The sequence below is a fragment of the Columba livia genome, chromosome 3, assembly GCF_036013475.1.
Source record: "Columba livia isolate bColLiv1 breed racing homer chromosome 3, bColLiv1.pat.W.v2, whole genome shotgun sequence".
NCBI lineage: Eukaryota > Metazoa > Chordata > Aves > Columbiformes > Columbidae > Columba > Columba livia.
The window spans coordinates 65,049,540-65,069,744 of record NC_088604.1 but is presented as its reverse complement, the minus strand read 5'-3'; the positions used below and the strand labels follow the sequence as shown (position 1 = coordinate 65,069,744).

General features: G+C 42.6%; 1 long non-coding RNA gene across 1 annotated transcript in view; it reads right to left on the bottom strand.

Moving 5' to 3' along the window:
• Window positions 1–11,731: 11,731 nt before the first annotated feature.
• LOC110362793 (uncharacterized) overlaps window positions 11,732–20,205 on the bottom strand; it is a 55,814-nt gene continuing 47,340 nt past the window's right edge. Inside the window, exons 2-3 of the long non-coding RNA XR_010471422.1 lie at window positions 18,722–18,796; window positions 11,732–15,070 (exon numbers count right to left, since the gene is read on the bottom strand). This is a non-coding gene — a long non-coding RNA (uncharacterized LOC110362793). The remainder of the gene's footprint in view (window positions 15,071–18,721; window positions 18,797–20,205) is intronic.

Here is a 20,205-nt window from a genome sequence, read left to right as displayed (position 1 = left end):
AAAGAATGTTTTATAGCATGAAAAAACAAGAAGAAAAAAAAAAAAAGGAAAAAACCTCCCATTTCCATTCAGGAGCAAAACTGGGGTGGCAAACAAAAGCTCTGGGGGTTCTCTCTTGGTCTTGTGACCACTCATCCACCACATCAGGAACCTCTCCCTGGAGAGTCCCCACAGCCCTGGGCAGAGCAGAGTTTGTCATGAGTTGCGGCAGAGCATGTGGAGGTTGCATCTTTCTGCCCCAGCTATGCAGGAAACCTGCGCACATCTCCAAATTTGTAGGGCTGCCACCCATAAGGGTGAGGGATGATGGGTCATTGTCCATCTTGGTGTAACTGTTGGGGCTGCCACCCATAAGGGTGAGGGATGATGGGTCATTGTCCATCTTGGTGTAACTGTTGGGGCAGTAGATTCCACCTCTGAGCGAGTTTAGCCTGGTCTCTTTGATCCCTGGGAAGAGGTGTTTGAGCCATCTCAAAAATGCAAAAAGGAATTGGCTTTTTGGAAGAAACGTTAGTGATGGGAAGTTTCTACTCTCACTTGCAATGTCCACATTCTCTTTGCATGGCCAGTATTTCCCTCCAACTGCAAACTGGTCCTCCAGTCTGTTGAAAAATGTATGTGGTTTTCAGTAGCTTGTAGTCAACATGCTTCAAGACTGTCTCTTATTGAGCACAATACTGCTTTGATTGGCCTGCTCATGCTTGGTATCTTCTTTTGCTATACAGATCTTCAGGAGAGAGAAATGACAAAAAAAAAAAAAGGCACATCAGAGTAGGGTAATTTCCCCAGGCTAAATACATTCAGGACAAGTCCTTGCACAACATGGTCTGATTAAAACTCCACTAAGAATATTGTGTGAAGTGACTAATTCAGAGAGCTTCACAATGTTTATGAGGTTGGGGTTCCATATCTGAAACATACCCCTACTTTCATCTATCACAGGGCTTTTTGGCTCTGACTATTGCTTTCTCTGTGTAAGTTTTATATTTTCCTAGCACTAATAGCAGCGATGTCTGCACAGTTGTATTTAAAGTTGTATCAAAGATATCCAATAATGAGAGCACACTTACAGGGAATTTCAAAGTCATCTGTAAAATATAATTTGGGGCTGAAACTCAGCAAGTAAAATCTCAACCCAGAAGCAAATTCTTTTGTAACATTAAGGGGATTGGGAGCGAAGGGGGAGAGGGAAGAGAGAAAATTACTGCTAGGGTGAACAAAAAAGTGCTTTGTAGGGAAGTGAAGAGACTACCTTCAAAGAGCTTAGAATCCCAAATATTGAAGAGAATATATGTGTAGACTTAAATGTGACAGACATTTTTCCCTTTGAAAGTCAGCTCCTGCATAAGTTCATGTTGAGTGTCCAGTGTTTGCCCTTCAAATGAGGCTGAGTACTTATTTTTGAAAGCCCACTCTTCACACCAGGCGCTGACTTTTGCTCGTACTTAGTTAATTGTGTGCAAACTCCCACCTATTAAATAAACCCATAAGTGAGCTCTAAGCAGAGACTTGTGTCTTAGTTTTCTCACTTCCCACCTCTTTTGGAGCACCCCTGCATGAGGCTGGACTATCTGATTTATCGAGGGGTTCTGATCAAGAAGCTCATGCTGGATCAGTGCAGACACTTAAGAAATGTGAATCTCTTCTCACTATCAGTTCTGAGGGGAAAAAAATAATGGAAGGCACTGCAATTCTTCTCCCTAGATTCCGTCTGACTTTGCAAAGCAAGACTGATGACACAGTACTTGTGTGCACCAAAATATGACCCTAACAAAACCATGGTAATTACCTTGAGCCTGTAAGTTCCTTCTCTTCCTTTTAAAGCCATGGTTTGTCTGAGAGAAACAAACCAAAGAGCGTAAACCAGAATAACAATAAGCAGAAATGGAAATGTGAAGCAGAAGTTCCCAGCAAGGCCACACCAGGACACAGATGAACTGAGAGCTACTGAGGACTTTTACAATTTCCATGGTAGATTGACTGGGAAGAGGGAAGGCAGCAAGGCTGGATCAGTCAACAACAGCAGATGGCCAAATGGTGTTGACCAAGAAGTCAACAAGACTGTATTTACCATCTAGAGTGGTGTGTGGGAGCAGTCCTTCAGCAGGAGGTACTCTCTTGTCAGAGGCATGGGCAGAGAGGAGACAGACAGCTGTGCCCAGCTGTGCCCATGGCAGGAGCACAGGAACAGCCCTGCCTGTGCTTGCCTGAGAGCGGCACTTGCTGTAATTTAGCAGAGTGGTGATTTCTCCACCCTTTGCTTCCTAAAAGTGCCAGACATATTGTTACAGCTCTTCCACACACAGAGACAAAGCAGGGAAAAGGTTACTTTCCTGAAGAGGGTCTTTTTCCCTCATCCAAAAAAAAAAAATCTTAATCCATTTGTTGGTCTTACCATCTACAGTGGCAAGTGAAGAGCAAACTCCTGGTTAGGACCATCCCAGCCATCTCCAGTGCACTTCTGTGCACGCTCCAGCAAGGTTATCCTTAGGCATTGGAGCAAGGCATTGCTGCAATGGATGGCAGCACCTATGCCTCCTGGCAGCAATCGCTCTATGAGGAGCTGAATCAGGCCACAGGCAAGCCCTGCTCCTTCCCCATGGAGCTGCACTCCCTAACAGCTGCCAAAACCCTTTCCGCATGCAGGGAATTGAGTTTCGCAGATGCCTGTGAGTTCATTGTTGCATCTATTCTGAGAAATTGATTATATCCAGGCTGAGGAGAGCAAGACAAAAAAGATCTGCCCAAGGTCACATCACTAATCTATTGGAAAGCTTCAAATGAGGAGAGAGAGATCTGTTGGCTCCTACTCATTTGATTAATAACCAAACCGATGTATCCCTTCTTATGCCCTGGTCTAAATCCAACTTAATTAAACTAGTTTGGGGTGTGAACATTATTAAATCGCTTGAAACCTGGCTAATATCAGCTTAACTTGCACCTGTAAATGTAGAGCCACCAGTCAAACTTCTATAACCTGGTTTTAAACAAGAATACATGAATCCACACAGTGGTCCCACTAGCCCAGTTGATTTGGTGTAGAATCACACCTTTGCAGACCAACACTTCGGCAGTGCAAGGAAAAGCTGTGCATGGTGCACAGGAAAGGAAGAAAAGAAAAGCCAGGCTACATCTAGCGACATGGGACCAATACGAGAGGATGTAACAGGCAGCTCTAAATTTTCAGTTGAAAGAGTTATCTCTGCAAAATATATAATAGTGTAGCTGTAATTATTAGGAATTTGGATTATCTATTCAAACAGTCGAGTAGCCTAGGGAAGTAAGCCATGGAGGGAGACACAGTCTCTAATTAAAACAGCTGACCTAGTTGGGAAAAACAGACAAGCTATGGCTCTCATAAGCCCTTCTTTGGGTCTGAAAGGAAAGCCACAGATTTTGAGCTAAGAGCAAGCTGGGAACAATTGCTCTGAGTGTTCGACCTTCTGCAGAGCTGCTCAGCAAAGTCACGCCTTGCATGTGATACCGAGTGTGTAAATACAGTTATCTGAATCTCACTTGTACCTCTGTGTTTCCTTCATTTTACATTGCGTAAAGCACAAAAAATGCAACAGAGCCCCTTCTTACTGGTCTCAACACTACCATTTCATGGTGGCTGCTTGGTATTGACCATTGCCACTTAGACCTATTAGGTCAATGTTTCCTGGCTAGGTTGATGTGCCTTGTGGGTTAATTACAAAGGAAGCAGTGACTGCTTTAAAGAGAAGTTCCTGTGAGGAATCCAGTGGTGAAAGGAGCCTGGCTCATAGAAGCACTTGAAAGGAAATACCACGTGCCAAGTGCTTTGGTCTGGAGGCTCTGTTTTCCTGGCTGTGGGCAAAACATAGGAGTGAAGCCAAAGGGAGAGTCACATCAGCACTCAGCATCACTCTTTGCTCACTCCTTTACCCTGAAGATCCTTGGGGGTAGAAATTAGGTTCCCATCAGAGATAGGTATTGCCAGAACTAGCAGCAAAAAAAAGTCTGGTCTTGTCATCCGAGGTTCATTAGCATACAAAACGTGTCTATAAGAAAGAATTGTGTCAATCCCTGATGTTGTGCTCCACTGTCTTCAGTGTTGCTGTGCTCAGGCAGAACGGTTCACCCACCCTTACTCTGAGATAATTCACACTCAGATCACTGCAATGTTATGGAGGGAAAGATGGGAGAATGAGGGGCTGTGTAGGAAGAAAGTGCTAAAACTCTATGCAAATTATACTTTACAAGTGTGAAAAACAACTAGATGGAAGCAAAAATCAAGATAAATAGGGGGAGGAGAATGGTTAATTACCTTGCACTTTGCAAGGACTGTGTTAGCTTCAGATAGGCTCCCCTCAGTGTGGGATAGATAATTCCCAACAATATCACCACAGTGCTCTCAGAAAGATAACACTGAAAAGGGAAACCAATTTTAAGGAAAACAATGTTATTTAAAAAGACAGAGATTTCACTGTATGGTCATTTTGAAGTAGCCAAATGAACAATTAAAAAGGCTCTCATGCACCATAATATCTGATTGTTTTATTTTAATAGCTATCTCAGTATAGAAGATTCTCTTCAGTTACTAGAGATCTAATTTCTGGTAATTTTGTGCAATTCTAACGGAGCCATTGATGTTCATTTGTAACATGCCCCACACCCCCTCCCCAGTCATTGTTTCTTCTAGGAATATATCTCTTGAAAGCGTGATGATTATCAGCATAATTTCTCTACTAGAAACCAGCTTTTGCAGCCCAAAACAAACCTGCTGATCAGTAAGGAAGTGGCCAAGAGGATGCATAACAAATGTGACACCAGGAAACTAACCCCTTTTCCCAGCTGCACTCCACACCGTTTCACCATCTGGAAACACTGAGAAAGATGAAAATGCTCACACAGAACAGCACCCTGACATCAGAGCTCAGGGAGACAAATTTCAGCTTTTCTGATTCCCCAATACAGCATTATGCAAGGGCTTTGCTGCCTGTAACACATGCTTTTTAATAAAAATCCTTTAAATGCTTACATACTGTTTAGCCTAAGAGAAACGGAGAGATGAAGACAGACCTTGACAAGTGTTGGCTGCTTCAGTAGACTTGTGTGAGTCTGGACCAAAGCACTTACTCATGGTCACACAAGAAATCTGCGGTGGAACGAGAAATTGAATATCTCCTGCCAGAAGAGCAAATTAACAAATTACAGCATCCTTGTTTTCTAATGGTGATACCAATTACCACAAACCTTGTCCTGGGGAGGAGAATGAGAATATTACAGCAACAGAAAGACACTGAGAACAAGCCTCTGTTTTGCAGTAAAAGCAAGTCTGTCTAAAAAGATATGTATTTCTTAAGAGTTAAAGGGGGAGAAAACCCCACATCATGTTAAAATAAACACAGAAATCTACAGATGCATATACACACACAGAGAACAGCACCATTCATTTATTATATGTCTGCTTGACCACTAACAACCAACATAGCATCTGTTTTGAAACCAATTGAAATAGGAAAGGGAGGCAAGTATTGCATTCTGTTCAGAAACAATCCCTTTACCTGTGCAACGAACTAAATACATTCATCAGTAAAGGGTTAATGGAATAACAGAACCATATAGCTTGCTAGGCTGGTTACAGCTAACCCACACACAAAGTTTCAGGGGCCTACCCTTGCTTCCCACTTTGAAACCTGACCTCACCACACTGGCTTCTGTTATGCAGAATGCTAGTTATCCTGCAGAAATGATACTGCAAGGCTCTGAGTGTGCTGTGCTGTGACTCGGGGGAAGGTTTTATGTGTTTTAGACATCGTTAGAGCAAGCTGAAGTTTTATCTGAAAGTTTTTAACATGAAAAATTACTCTCTCCCCAGAAATAAATTATTTCTTGTAGATTTTTCATGTTACAGGTTTTTGGATTTGTCACATAAAACAATTTTTCACTTTTCCAGTTTTTGGGCTTCTCTCTTCCTTTTTCCTTTCCACTTTTAATCCATAGGAGCAAGAAAAACAAGCAGATAAAACATTTCAAAATGTTTTAAAGGTAGTGAGAAAAAAAAACACAAAACCTAATGGACATTCAAAAGCAAAAACCAGTTTTTATTTTCTTTGTATATAATTCTAAGAAGCTGGCATGATTTGGTTTTTTGTTTGTTTGGGGTTTTTTTTTTTAATATTAATGCTGTACACATTACCTCTTTTTTGGCAGCTCTGATCATAATATGTGTTCTCCACACTAGAAAAGTGTTAAACCAGAGTTTCACTATGAAGCCTGTAACTGAGGACAGAGTGTGAGCTGTATCTTTCCTATCAATCCCGTTGAGAGAATTGCTTTTCTCCATTTTGAACAAAAGGATGGAGTCCACATGTCCACTGAAATTGTGTGTATCTTTGTGTTGTCAAGGAAAAGAAATCCGTGTATTATTTGGTTGTTTCACTTCCCTTCCCCAATTCAGTGTCAGGGGATTAGGAACAGCAGAAAAATAGTAAAATGTAAAATACAGCTAAGGATCTCAAAGTACTTTACAGAACTGGATCAGAATAATTTGGTCCCCTTCTACAAATGAGGCTGTTGAATCAGAGAAGAAAAGTGATGCACTGCAGTCAGCAACAGAGCAGGGAATACTATCCGCGCTTCTTAATTCCTGACATTATTTGCAATCCATAAAACCTCATCCACAGACAGGACATCTAGGGGTGGGTGAAAGAAGCATCCTTTGGCATTCTCCCTACTAGTCCAGGTAGGAAAAGAAGTTATATCTTCTGGAAAATGCTTCCACTGGAAGAAGCTTGTCCAAGTTGGAAGGTTATTGAAACAGAAACATGATTGGGAGTTTCACCCAGAACAAGACTAGTCAACAAATTTGACATTGTTCCAGTCTTGGGTAACATTTGCTGGCACTGGAAGGACATGATAAGTCCCAGCATTCATAAAGCAAGAGCTCAGTGTTGTATTCAGACCCCCAAATAAAGAGAGGTGCAGTTTTGCCCAAGAGCTGGGGAGCTGACCTATGATCCAAGATTATTTTCCAGGGTGGGGTTGAGTGACTTTGGCTTGCCAATTGACATCTTGCAGCTCCAGTTCCACACCAAAAGGTTGGGGAAAATAATAATTCTCCTGTTAGTGAGGAACACTTTGTAATTTCCTCAGACTGAGCCCAGAGTCAGGTATTACTGACACCACCTGGCAGCCTAACTTTATGTCTCCAAGTCCAAGAGCAAACAGTGATGCCAATACACTACCATTTTTCCAAAATGTATGTCTCTGCAACTCTACAGAGCCCCTCTGCGTAGAGGGAAATAACTTCGGAGAAATAAGTGTTCTGGCAAACTGGGGGAGGGTAGAGCATGCCCCAGTTCATCACATACTAGTATCTAAGCCAGCCCCTGATATCCAGCCTATTTATATGATCTTCAGATACCCAAACTCCCTGTATATCAGAATCACCTGTTTGCAGGGGATATACACATTACCCTCAGTGTGAGTAAGGTCATGCAAAGGCACTTCTTCCACCTCATTCAGAAATATAGCTGCAAAAGCCAGCTCTCAAGGACACATATCATTTGGCTTTGAGATATGCCCTGAAGGGCTACAGTAGGTCCAGAAATCAATGACTAGCTTGAACAGAATCATAAACACATTGTAGGCTTTTTTCACCTGTGACAGCTATATTGATGGTAATTTCATATTACTTAAGCACTTCAGACAATCATGTGAGAGAATGCAATAATGTGAGAATTGTTTATACAAAAACGAGGAGTAGATTTGCACATTATAGGATATGTGGCAGGTTTTTCTCTTTGCTGATGAGTAATGCTGCAAGCCAAGCAAAGCTGCAATCCTTACAGCTATATTGTATATGTATGTGTCAAGTAAACAGCACTACTGGGAGTGACGGGTGGTTGCAGCAATGTGTAGCAATCCCCTCCTTGCATGGGGCAGGAGGTAGTTTTGCGTCATTCAAAAGAGAGGAGAAAAACAGGAGAGAATGAAGGCCAGAGCAAGAGGAAGATGGACTTTCCCTTCTGGTGCTCCCTTTTGTCAAGTCAAGCAGGGATTTTCCCTCTTTCCCCATTTGTGGGGGGGCCTGGGAACCCACAGTAAAAGAGGCCACTTCAAGGGATGGCCCATGGAAACCTTCAGCACCCTTGGAAAAGCCAGCAGGATCTGATTAACTGAGCGAGAAGAATGAAAGTGTGTGTATCACCAGTGTCAACCTTGCTCTTGTGTTTCTATCTCCTACACTCACCTACCAGCAGGAAATCTCTCTTGCCACTACACAAAAAACATTTCAGTCTGCTTTGTGGCGTGTACAACTTACAGTCCTATGATACTTCCTCAAATAGTGACATAAAAACTAAAGGAGTGGAGATTTAGGCTAGACATGAGGAAGAAACTTTTTACAATTAAGGTGGCGAAACACTGGCACAAGTTGCCCAGAGAGGTGGTAGACGCCGCACCCCTGGAGACATTCCAGGCCAGGCTGGATGGGGCTCCGAGAAACCTGGTCTAGTTGAAGATGTCCCTGATCATTGCAGGGGGGTTGCACTAGGTGACTTCTGAAGGTCCTTTCCAACCCAAAATATTCTATGATTCTGTGATTTTATTATAAACTCTCCTAAACTATATTGCTATGTAGAATCCAAGCAACACCATGGTGAAGGTATATGTATGTCTGTGAAGCCTGTTAGGTATAAATACATATTTTTATATCTGTGAGATTTATTAGTCACAATTTGAGAAGCACCTATATCTATCCCTTGTTAGCAGTCAGTGTCCTAAACACATAGAAAGTAAAAGCTGAACAGGGTTCTAGTATGGCCTACAGCCCACTCAAGGAATAGGTTTGTAAAAGATACAATACCAAATTTTACTTTAAAAATCCAATTCATTTATTTTTAATAAATAGTATGTTGCTAGTCTTAGCTGTTTTGTTTGGGAGTTTTTATCTGCAACAGACGATGACTAGATGGGGCACTGACATTCGTTGAGTCACTCTTTAAAAATGTTTCTGTGACAAGAATCTGAATTCAGCTGCTCCTCAATCTACATCACACACTAACCTGACAAGTATACGGTGCACACAGAAGTCTTTTATTGCTCAATTTCATTTCCTTGTGGTTTGTGGTTAGCAAGCAATAGTCAGAAAATGCCATCCCCCTTAACTCACCATCAGAAGCAAAGCAAACTCTCTCCCATTTATATCTTGTTTTAAATGCGAGCTCCTTTATCTCACAGTATCACAGTATGTTTGGGATTGGAAGGGACCTGAAAAGATCATCTAGTCCAATCCCCCTGCTGGAGCAGGAACGCCTAGGTGAGGTGACACAGGAACATGTCCAGGCGGGTTTTGAATGTCTCCAGCAAAGGAGACTCCACAACCCCCCTGGGCAGCCTGTTCCAGTGCTCTGTCACCCTCACTGAGAAGAAGTTTCTTCTCAAATTTAAGTGGAACCTCTTGTGTTCCAGCTTGATCCCATTACCCCTTGTCCTATCATTGTTTGCCACCAAGAAGAGCCTGGTTCCGTCCTCATGGCACTCACCCTTTATATATTTATAAACATTAATAAGGTCACCCCTCAGTCTCCTCTTCTCCAAACTAAAGAGACCCAGCTCCCTCAGCCTTTCTTCATAAGGGAGGTGCTCCACTCCCTTAATCATCTTTGTTGCCCTACGCTGGACCCTCTCGAGCAGTTCCCTGTCCTTCTTGAACTGAGGGGCCCAGAACTGGACACAATATTCTAGATGTGGTCTCGCCAGAGTGGAGTAGAGGGGAAGGAGAACCTCTCTCGACCTACTAACCACCCCCCTTCTAATACACACCAGGATGCCACTGGCCTTCCTGACCACAAGGGCACAGTTCTGGCTCATGGTCATCCTGTTGTCCACCAGGACACCCAGGTCCCTTTCCCCTACACTGCTCTCTAATATGTAATTTCCCAACCTATACTGGAACCTGGGGTTGTTCCTGCCCACATGCAGGACTCTACACTTTCCCTTGTTAAATTTCATTAGGTTATTCCCCGCCCAACTCTCCAGCCTGTCCAGGTCCCGCTGGATGGCAGCACAGCCTTCTGGCATGTCAGCCACTCCTCCCAGCTTAGTGTCATCAGCAAACTTGCTGATAGTACACTCTATTCCCTCGTCCAAATCATTAATGAATATATTGAATAATATTGGCCCCAGTACTGACCCCTGAGGCACTCCACTAGATACTGGCCTCCAACTAGACTCCGCACCATTGACTACCACTCTCTGGCTTCTCTCCTTAAGCCAGTTTGCAACCCACCTCACTACTCCATTGTCTAGACCACACCTCCTCAACTTAGCTGTGAGGATGCTGTGGGAGACTGTGTCAAAGGCTTTGCTGAAGTCAAGGTAGACCACATCCACCGCTCTGCCATCATCCATCCACCTTGTTACATTCTCATAAAAAGGCTATGAGGTTGGTCAAGCATGACCTACCCTTGGTAAAGCCATGCTGACTGCCCCTAATAACCCTCTTATCCTTGATATGCCTTGAGATGGCACCAAGGATAAGCTGTTCCATTACTTTCCCAGGGACAGAGGTGAGGCTGACCAGTCTATAATTACCCGGGTCCTCCTTCTTGCTCTTTTTGAAGACTGGAGTGACATTTGCTTTCCTCCAATCCTCAGGCACCTCTCCCGTTTCCCAAGACTTGGCAAAGATGATGGAGAGCTGTCTAGCAATGACTTCAGCCAGCTTCCTCAGCATCCCATCTGGACCCATGAATTTATGGATGTCCAGACTATTTAATTGCTCCCTAACCCAGTCCTCATCAACTAAAGCAAACTCCTCCACTGACCTGGCTTCATTCGGGGTCTCAGGGGTACAGGGCTCCCCAGGACAGCCTCCAGCAGAGTAGACAAAGAAGGCATTCAGTAATTCTGCCTTCTCTGTGTCTTCTGCCACCAGGGCACCCACCCCATTCATCAGTGGGCCTACATTGCCTCTGATATTAGTTTTATCTGCTATGTATTCGAAAAAGTTCTTTTTGCTGTCCTTGACCCCTCTCGCCAGCAGTAGTTCTAAGGAGGCCTTGGCTATCCTAGCTGCCTTCCTACATCCTCTAACAGCAGCCTTATATTCTTCCCAAGTGGCCAGCCCCTGCTTCCATGACCTGTAAACTCTCCTCTTCTGCTTGAGCATACCAAACTGATCCCTATTCAACCATGCAGGCCTCCTGGCTCCCTTCCTTGACTTCCTACATGTGGGGATGCTCTGATCCTGAGCGTGAAAGAAGCAATCTCTGAATGCAATCCAGCTATCTTGGGCCCCTTTTCCTTCAAGCAGTCTTGCCCACCTCCACACAAACTACCTGCTCACAAGACACTTTGATCCCCAGCATGTCCTCCCAGCATGTGCTGAATAATGCCAGATTTTCTTCCCACAAACAAATCCCAACAAGTGCCACTGTGCTTACTCCAGTCTCTTCTGGCAACAGTCAGTCCAGGCAGGGCTCAAAGAGTCACAGCGCCCAGCAAATGCCTCCATCTGCTTTTAGGTTGTTAAACAGTCCCTGCATTGGGTCTGAAAATTCCTGTCAAATCCTGCAACTTCTGACATGAGATCATTTCAGCTGTCTGCTAGGCCAGCCTTTGCCAACTGCAATACACTTGGTCTAGACTTCAACAAGTGCAAGAGGGACGAATCTGATCCATGGTGGTTTCCTTCAGGAGCGGTCAGGAGCCAATGCTCCTTCTGCACTCCTATCTACACTCACAGATCCTTGTCCCCTAAATCACATTGACAGTGTGAGGGAGCACATGGTGACCTGGGATTATGAGCTTAACCAAGTTTGCAAAAAAAAAAATGCAAGGTGGGTAAGGGAATATATTTAACCTAGATCAGTTTTATGCCCCATTTCAGCTTATAGCCTCAAAATTCCCTCCAGACCATGGACAAACTGATACAGAACAGCAAAGATGCACAAACACTCTTTATGAACATCATAATACGAGCATCATAAAATGAACACCTTTATGAATGTCATACTTTACCTTCACTCTCATGAGAGTCCTGTGTAGGTCTGGCTTTAGTCACCTCCTCAGGTTCCTTCCCACCAAGCTGCAAAGCAGGGCAAAGCACCTTGTTCCCGCAGCCTTTCTTTCTGCTAGAACAGGACAGACATATGGAGAAGGGGCTGCTGTAGTAGCCTTGTTAAACCACCCTCTGGACATGCCACTCAAAGAGTATCCAGAGAGGAGAGATCTGAGTGATTCACCACTCCTGAGCCAGTATGCACCTGAACATGGATGTTATCATAGCTATTAATTAATTGATATTTATGAATTTCTGATATTTCCACAAATACAGTATTGATGACAGTTATCATATGCAAGAGCAAGGGATGATATATACATAGTAACTCTGGCATCACTCTCTAGAAATGCTAGAGAGTGATAATGAAAAATGTGTCTGGGTATTAATATTATCCATGTGAAAAAAATCACATAATATGTTCAAAACTAGGTTATTGCAGCAATCTCTAGACTTTCCAGATCACATTACTGTTCTCAATATGCTTGTTTTGGCACTTTTTTTCTGCAGACAGGTGACAATAATTGCATGATCATAGTTACAACCCTGAAGTGGTTGCTTGTAGTACTTTTCAGCAGATGCAAGGGATAGTTAGAGGCATCAGCTTCACCCCAGCAGAGCTGCTGAAATTAGGACTGGCTCTTTGCAGGAATTCAGAGGGTATAAATATCCACAGGTAATAGGTATTTATTTCTATGCCTGCAGGTAAAAGCAAGCAATAGATCACACCCTTGAAGGATAGACTTTGAGATTATTTTCTAAGTCCTTAAGCATACTGAATAGTTTTTCTAGCAAGACACAGTACACTTTCAGCAACATTAAAGAAGGAAGTATAGAATACCTGGTTAAAAATTTCTAAGGTTAGATGGGGAGCTTTCTCTCTCTCTTACACGTGTGCTCACATACACACAAAAATTATCTTAACACTTCCACGTGCAAACCAAGTATGTAAGTTCCCTCAGAAAAAATCCATATAAAAGAAAAAGGTGTTATTTGTTTAAAATATCGCTGACTGTGAGGCACTGCCCACTGTACTTCCATTTCAACACCAAGACTGGGCATGGGACAGATTTAGCCTCCTGGCACAATGTCACACAGAGAAACAGCTACAGCCCAGGCACTGCAGTGGCCTGTCACCATCAGGAGGGCTGAAGGACACAAACTTTGCTGACAGCCACACAAGGGCTGGAGCCCACTGCCAAACAGAGATCAGATCAGAAAGTGCTCATGTGCTAAGTCAGGGAAACTTGGGCTCTCCATGCACCAGCCCCCCCCAAAAAAAAACCCAGAGACCTGAAGCATAATTATTAACTTACACAAGCTGCTTTTGTGTTTTTGTAAGGATTATGACAAAAGCAGTCCTATTTTGAAAACCCCAAGAGAAAGACTCTTTGAGAAGCTGTTTATTTATTTGGTTTTATCCTACAACTGTATGTCTTAAATACCTTACCAAGACTCTCATCTAGGATATCATTTGAGACTTTCATTTAAGTACTTTGCTGAATTAGAAAATAAAACCCTCCTTCTCTTGTACTTACATTCTCCCAATTTGCCTTTCATATCACTGCTTATTTAACCAGCTTAGCTGAAATTCTTCTGTCCACTCTCGTTTTTTTGCTGTGCTTCTTCAAACAGTTTTTCTGAAGAACCCATTGTCTAGAAAACTGGGATCTTTTAGCAACAATTAACTGTGGAGAACAGTCACTCAAACCCAAAATACTTTAATTTGGAGCACAGGCCTAATACTGCATGCTCCCCTTCTCTTCTATAACTTAAGTTCTCTCATCAGATTGCGCCTCACATGGTAGGAGATTCCTGAGGTATTGGGCTTTTTTTGAGAGAATGAATGGTGAATCAAAGCTTAGCCAAGAGAAGAAAATAAAAATCAAGTGAGTTGTACTTCCCAGGAAGCACTGTCAGATGTGGACTTAACAGAGAGGAAGGAGATCAAGACGATAGAAGAGGCTAAAGGGTTTTTACTGCCCTACTGGCTTCTGCCTTTGCCCTCTCCTGCCCTTGCCCTACCACCTCCTGTTTCACTTTCATACTGATACCTCACACCCCCTTGTTGCACACCCTTGCAGCCCCTCACTGAATCCTCTGGCTCTAAAGAGAAGTTGAACACAATGCAACAGCTCTGCAAAAGAGTTTGTGTCAATGTTTGCACATGCACACATATATATTTCTAACATACCACATCTTCCCACCTTGGATGCCAGTGACACAGGGCCATCCCCTATTGCATGACTTAAGGAAAAGGGCCTGTCCCAGAAGAGAGGAGAAAGCACAGCTAAACCACCCTGTTCACTTATGACTGCATGAACAGGGCAGAATACCTCCACCAAAAATGTTTCTGTATTCAAGCATACGCTTCTTAGAGGAAACACTGGGATGTCTAAGGGAAGTACACATTGATTGCAAAAAATGAAGGAGTACTTTATCAAAAATTTAATTTTCCATTAGATGGCAAATTTTCACTCAGTCTTCCTCAGGTTTTGTTGACAGCTCTCAGACTATGCTTTCAACAAATTTCCTCAGGATGAATATGCAAGGACTCTGTTTAGTCTGTGGAGTCAAAGAGCGTCAGTGCACCACCACACCAGCCACATTGCCCTTCTATGAACCTGGTCCAGATGTGTCCTCCAGCCAATGCGCATGAAGAGGCAGCTCTGCGGACTCCACACCCCCCAGGGGACCTGTGATGGGAAAATAAGTGCTCTTTGGCTCACTGGTGAAATCCTGAGAGATGAAGGGGGAAAAACTGGAGGACAAGGAGAGCCCAAAAGCTTGAGCACGTTGGCTTGGCCGGAGGCAAACACCTGATGCAACCAAGTTGTTTCAAGATCCCCAGGAGCCTCTCTTCCCTCTGAGCATCTCCACAGCGTGGCAGCAGCTCCCAGCATGGGCAGTATTCATCATTGCCATGGGACAGGCACGCACTCCCTCCTGCTTCTCTTCCACATCCTCTTGGGCAGTGGGCATTACTCTTTCTTCACCCATCATGGCAATTTGTGGATGTTAAATTATACCCAGGAGGGCCTATCAAATACAAGAGAAGCCAAATAAGAATTATAGCTCAGAAATTCATATTAAAAAAAAAAAAAAAAAGAGAAGAAGAAGAAAAACACCACTATAAAGGCTATGGAATTAAAACAATGTCTTTTCCAGGTTCATGCTGAGCTCTAGGTGCATGCAGCATTTCATGCAAATCAGATGTAATTTACTGTGTGATTTGTTTCTTCAATAAAAAAGTGAGAATATGGAGAACAATAATTTTCCTACATTTTAGCTACACATTTCTCCATAAATAGCATAACTATTATAATGACTTCTTGTATGTGCTTGTAGAGTGATTGCTTCTGTGTGAAACTCAGGGAGATCATTTCTGTATTATGCCCAGGGTGCTTCACAGAGTTTGGTCATAAGTGTATGTGCACAAATACACACACATCTTACCAATAGATAGTACTATATATAGGAATATGTGTAGTATGTGATGTATGCTATATGATCTGTGTGTTTGTTTGTGTCTATGTGTGTGTGTGCACCTGTGTGCATGTGTGTATCACATTTTGCTCCCATAGTTCCTCTTGCCCAGAACAATCATATTCCCTTAGACAATATGGCAGTGAACCAGCTTCTGGTGACAAAAATAGGAATACGGCTGCCATGGACTTCCCAAAAGTAAAGACTTTTCCACTGCAAATGAGAGGTGTTTCATCATTTGCTATGTAGGCACATAGGAGTTGCCTGATCCAAAATACATCCATAATTAGCAATATCTGGCAAGCAAATATAATGGCTCCAATATAACATGTGGTGATGTTGCTAACCAAAGATAGTGCAAGACATAATTATTTTCCCATACCTCCTAACATCTCACAACATGAGGGGTAAAAATGGTCAGCACGATGAGTCCTTCATCTGAAAAAGGTCTGATGAACAGTTATTCCCTGAGGTATAAAATGGGAATGGGACTATACAGTAGATAAGACATTGTCATAACATCACTTTTCAAGGCAAAAAGCAAAGCATTGCATTTTTTTCTTATATGCATTTTATTCAAATAACTGATTTTTTTATTTAAAAAAAAAAAAAAGTTAAGTTAAATTTGGGCTTGGGATAAGGCAATTCCTGGGGAGAAGCACTTGTGTAAATATTTTCTAGAAGAAGTCTTACCTACAATGTCAGAAAAACAGGTACAAAATAGAACAAGATGCAAGATTGTGAAATGCAGAAGATGCTTATTGCATCTGTAAAATGGACCAGTAAGTTTAGGGACACACACGCACATACACAATGTATATGTGTGACAATAAATTTTTATAATAAGCCTTTCTGGAGTACAGAAGTGAGAAAAGAAATGGATAAATTACAGTGAAGTTCTGAAATTATTATATATTAAAGTATTTTATTACAAATCATTCTGTGGCACTTACTTAAAAAACCTGGGTTGGGTGTGAGGTTTGGGAGGGGGAAGTTATTCTGGTAAAGCAGAGCAGCTATTTTCCCAGCTGAATAGTAATGGGAGAATAATAAATTCTTGATTGCATTTTCTTGCTTTTTGACATTGTATTTTAGATTTGTCATTTGTATATATTAATACATAATCAGCTTTGCAATAAATTCTGTTTGGGAAACCATTTCTTGATGGTCTTGATAGATTTGTACATAGAAACATAAAGGCATACATCAACAAGAAAGGTTTATTCAGGATGTAAAAATTAAGAACTTAACCAAAAATACTGGGTTTATATGTAAGTTTAGCAAAAAAGGGGGACTTCGGAGTTACACAAGGTACATAGAACATAAAAACCCCAACTAACATTTGCCCCCAAACCAGTATTTCAGTTTACTAAAAAAGAGACTATGCTCAGGCAATGCAGGAATATTGCTAATGGAGAAGGAGGATAATGGCAGAGTCAGTGTTGTGCCAGGTCTGAAAAAGAGAATCACCAGCTGTATGAGTGAAAGGCCGTATATCACAGAATCACAGAATGTTAGGGATTGGAAGGGACCTCAAAAGATCATCTAGTCCAATCCCCCTGCTGGAGCAGGAACACCTAGATGAGATTACACAGGAATGTGTCCAGGTGGGTTTTGAGTGTCTCCAGAGAAGCAGACTCCACAACCTCCCTGGGCAGCCTGTTCCAGTGTTCTGTTACCCTCACTGTGAAGAAGTTTCTTCTCAAATTTAAATGGAACCTCCTGTGTTCCAGTTTATACTCATTGCCCCTTGTCTTATCATTGGTTGTCACCGAGAAGAGCCTGGCTCCATTCTCGTGACACTCACTCTTTATATATCAGACACTTCAACTCCTATGGCAAATCTGCCCTTTCCTGGCTCTTCCACCTCCCCTTTACTCTCCTCTCCTTAGTAGTGGGACCACCCAGACAAGGACAAAAGAGCTGCCATGGATCTTTTGAACTGCCCCCATTACCTGCCACTCCCAGCATCTGATGCTAAGACCTGACCCTTCCTACGGACAGCTAGAAGGCACACAGAAACAGTGCTTGTCTCCTTCCAATGATGAGACTGACTTTTTCAGTCCTTCATTCATCATAGCTCCAACAAGTGCTGCAAGTTTGTCCCCTTTCCCATGCAGGCAAAAATATTCATTATTTCAGACTTGCAGAAGTCCAGTCTTCTCCATATCCCCACAAAAACACATTTCTTGATTGGGGTCTTGAGAAAACCCATCCAGATAAAGTCACAGCTTCAAGTCAAGTCTTACAAAGTTGCTGTCTACAGGAAGCCTAAATAAGTAGCTTCAAATAGACATGTAACTTTTAGATGACTAAGACAAAGCTGAATCTCATCTTAAATGCTCAGGCCCCCAACAGAACGACTCCTGCAGCCCCTGGAAATCTATTAAGGTGCCAGGTTGTCCACAAAGCCTGGTCATTTGGTGTCTCCCCTCAGGAGCTCATCGCTGCCAGGAGATAAGACAGGGATGAGACACCTGTCTGCCACTCCCCTATGTCAAGCAGGTCAGCATTCCTCCTCTTTGCCTTCTTACTCACCCAAAGAGCTTTGAGCTCAAGAGCAGAGCAGGAGATATCAGTCTGGTTTGTTTCTGGGGCAACCCCCCAGAGTGCAAGGCATTTTCCCCGATGTAGCATTGCAGTGCCAGCTGCTTGGTATAATAGCACTCCGAGCAGGGCAAGCCTTTTGCAGCCAGGAGCTGAGTCAGCTTTTCTCCCAATCACATATTTTGCAAACAGATGAAGATTTTTTTCAATGTCTCTGCTCTTTGAAGTTTTTCACAAATCATTTTATATATGCAGTGCCTGTGCAAAGATTTTGTTGCATGTCTTAAAAATTCAGAATTCTGGCTCTTGCAACGGCATAGCCTGCACACTGCATTTTCATAGCTTGATTGGAACAGTATGACTGTGAATTGTATCAACCTTGACAAGGGCCAATTCAAAATTTGCTTTCTGCCAATAACTGCCAGTGTAAGCCGAAAATTCACCACTATGTTGGAACATTTATGCCAGCAAATTGGTTTTCAGGTGTATTACTGGTTTTCAAATGCTCCAATAACAAGGAACGTACTAAACATCTAGACTGATTTATAGGAAATGAACCCAAAACAGGTGCTGCTACCTCAGCCCAGGCTTATTTGCTAACAGAACATGAATAGAAATGTTTTATACCAAACTTGAACAGTGTATGTGACAGGATACCTCAGTTCATCTCTCTCTACACAGATGGTTCTCTTATGAAGCAATTTCCAGGTCTCAGGCTGAACTCTTTGTTTTCTGGAAAGAAAAAAAAATCAATTTGGGAGCTCCAATAACTGGTAGACATTTTTATGGCAGCTACAATGCAAGTGTGTATTCAGAGGGATTTTTCAACACTCTTGGAGTAGTAGTAAACAACATTTTTACTGCCTGATAATGCAGAGATACTTACTTTCATCAAAATAAATCATGAACAGGTTTCAGTATTCCTCCAAAATGAGAGGTTCAGAGACTGGGACAGGAAGACCTTGGGAGGGAATGATACTTTATTGATTTATTTAGGTAACTATTTTCTTGGCAGTACTTAGCATGGGTGCAAAACACCTATTATGTGCTGACTGTAATTTTTTATAGCCCTCATTTAAAATGATGAAGTGGTTATTCCGTGCTTGGTAGGGCTTTGCATGTTTTGTAAGAGACAAGCCTGCTCCAAAGGCTGCCCAAGCCCTGTGAGCATTCAGCCACGGATTTTCTGCTGCCTTTCAGATTGACTGTGCTTGAGGTTTTATCTCGACACAGTTGAAAAAAGCACCTTCCCCATTTGTGTTCCCATGAAAAGGTGTCCCCATCCCACTCACTACCTTTGCAATTAGGAGCAATAATATATCCACTATGTTATATCCACTACAAAACAAGTTCCTCCATTTTCTTTCCCACAGTGGATACAGGTCCCACTTACTCTCCTTATAAATCACAATAAATCACAAAGAAGGGATTTGGGAAGTGGTTGGGAAGTGGCCTGTTTATAGAAGACACCAAAAATCTCTCTTCACCTTCCATTTTCTCAAGGAATTATCCAGAAGGAAAATCTAGCATAAATCCAGGGCAAAAATTTCTTGGAAATCACCAATTTCAATTCTGCAGAAGGTCTGTCAAAGCTTATTTAAGTAATTAATTTCTCTGCCCCAAATGCTGGTGTCACTGCCATTAACTGAAAGAAAGGATGCATGTAGATGTGCTGTCTCCCCTGCCTCCCCAAACTCGGAAAGGAACAGGACCTCCAAGGGTCCAAGGGAACAAATTGTTAATCTCTTGTAAAGTTAACATCCCAGCTCATCTTTGTCGTAAGCTGAATTCCCCCCTTCAATCCCTTTCCATTGGCACAAAAGGATCATCCTTTGACAGGTGCATGCATTGTCACCTCCCGCAGCTCAGGGCAGTCTCAGATTGTGGGGACAAGATGCAAGCAGGAGGCAGTTTTCACCACCAGGGATTTTGAAACCTTCCCCTGCCTGCATCAGGAGGATGATGTTGTTTAACAGAAGGAAAGAAATCACAAGGGAGACAAAGATCCCCAATTGTGACAATGGGCCCATCACCCCACCTCTAGTATATGTCTGAAGTCCAGGTTTGACATGCAAAGCTTAAAATAATTCCTTATTAGTGCCAGCCAAATGTGTATGACAGGTGTTCATCAGCACAAGCTT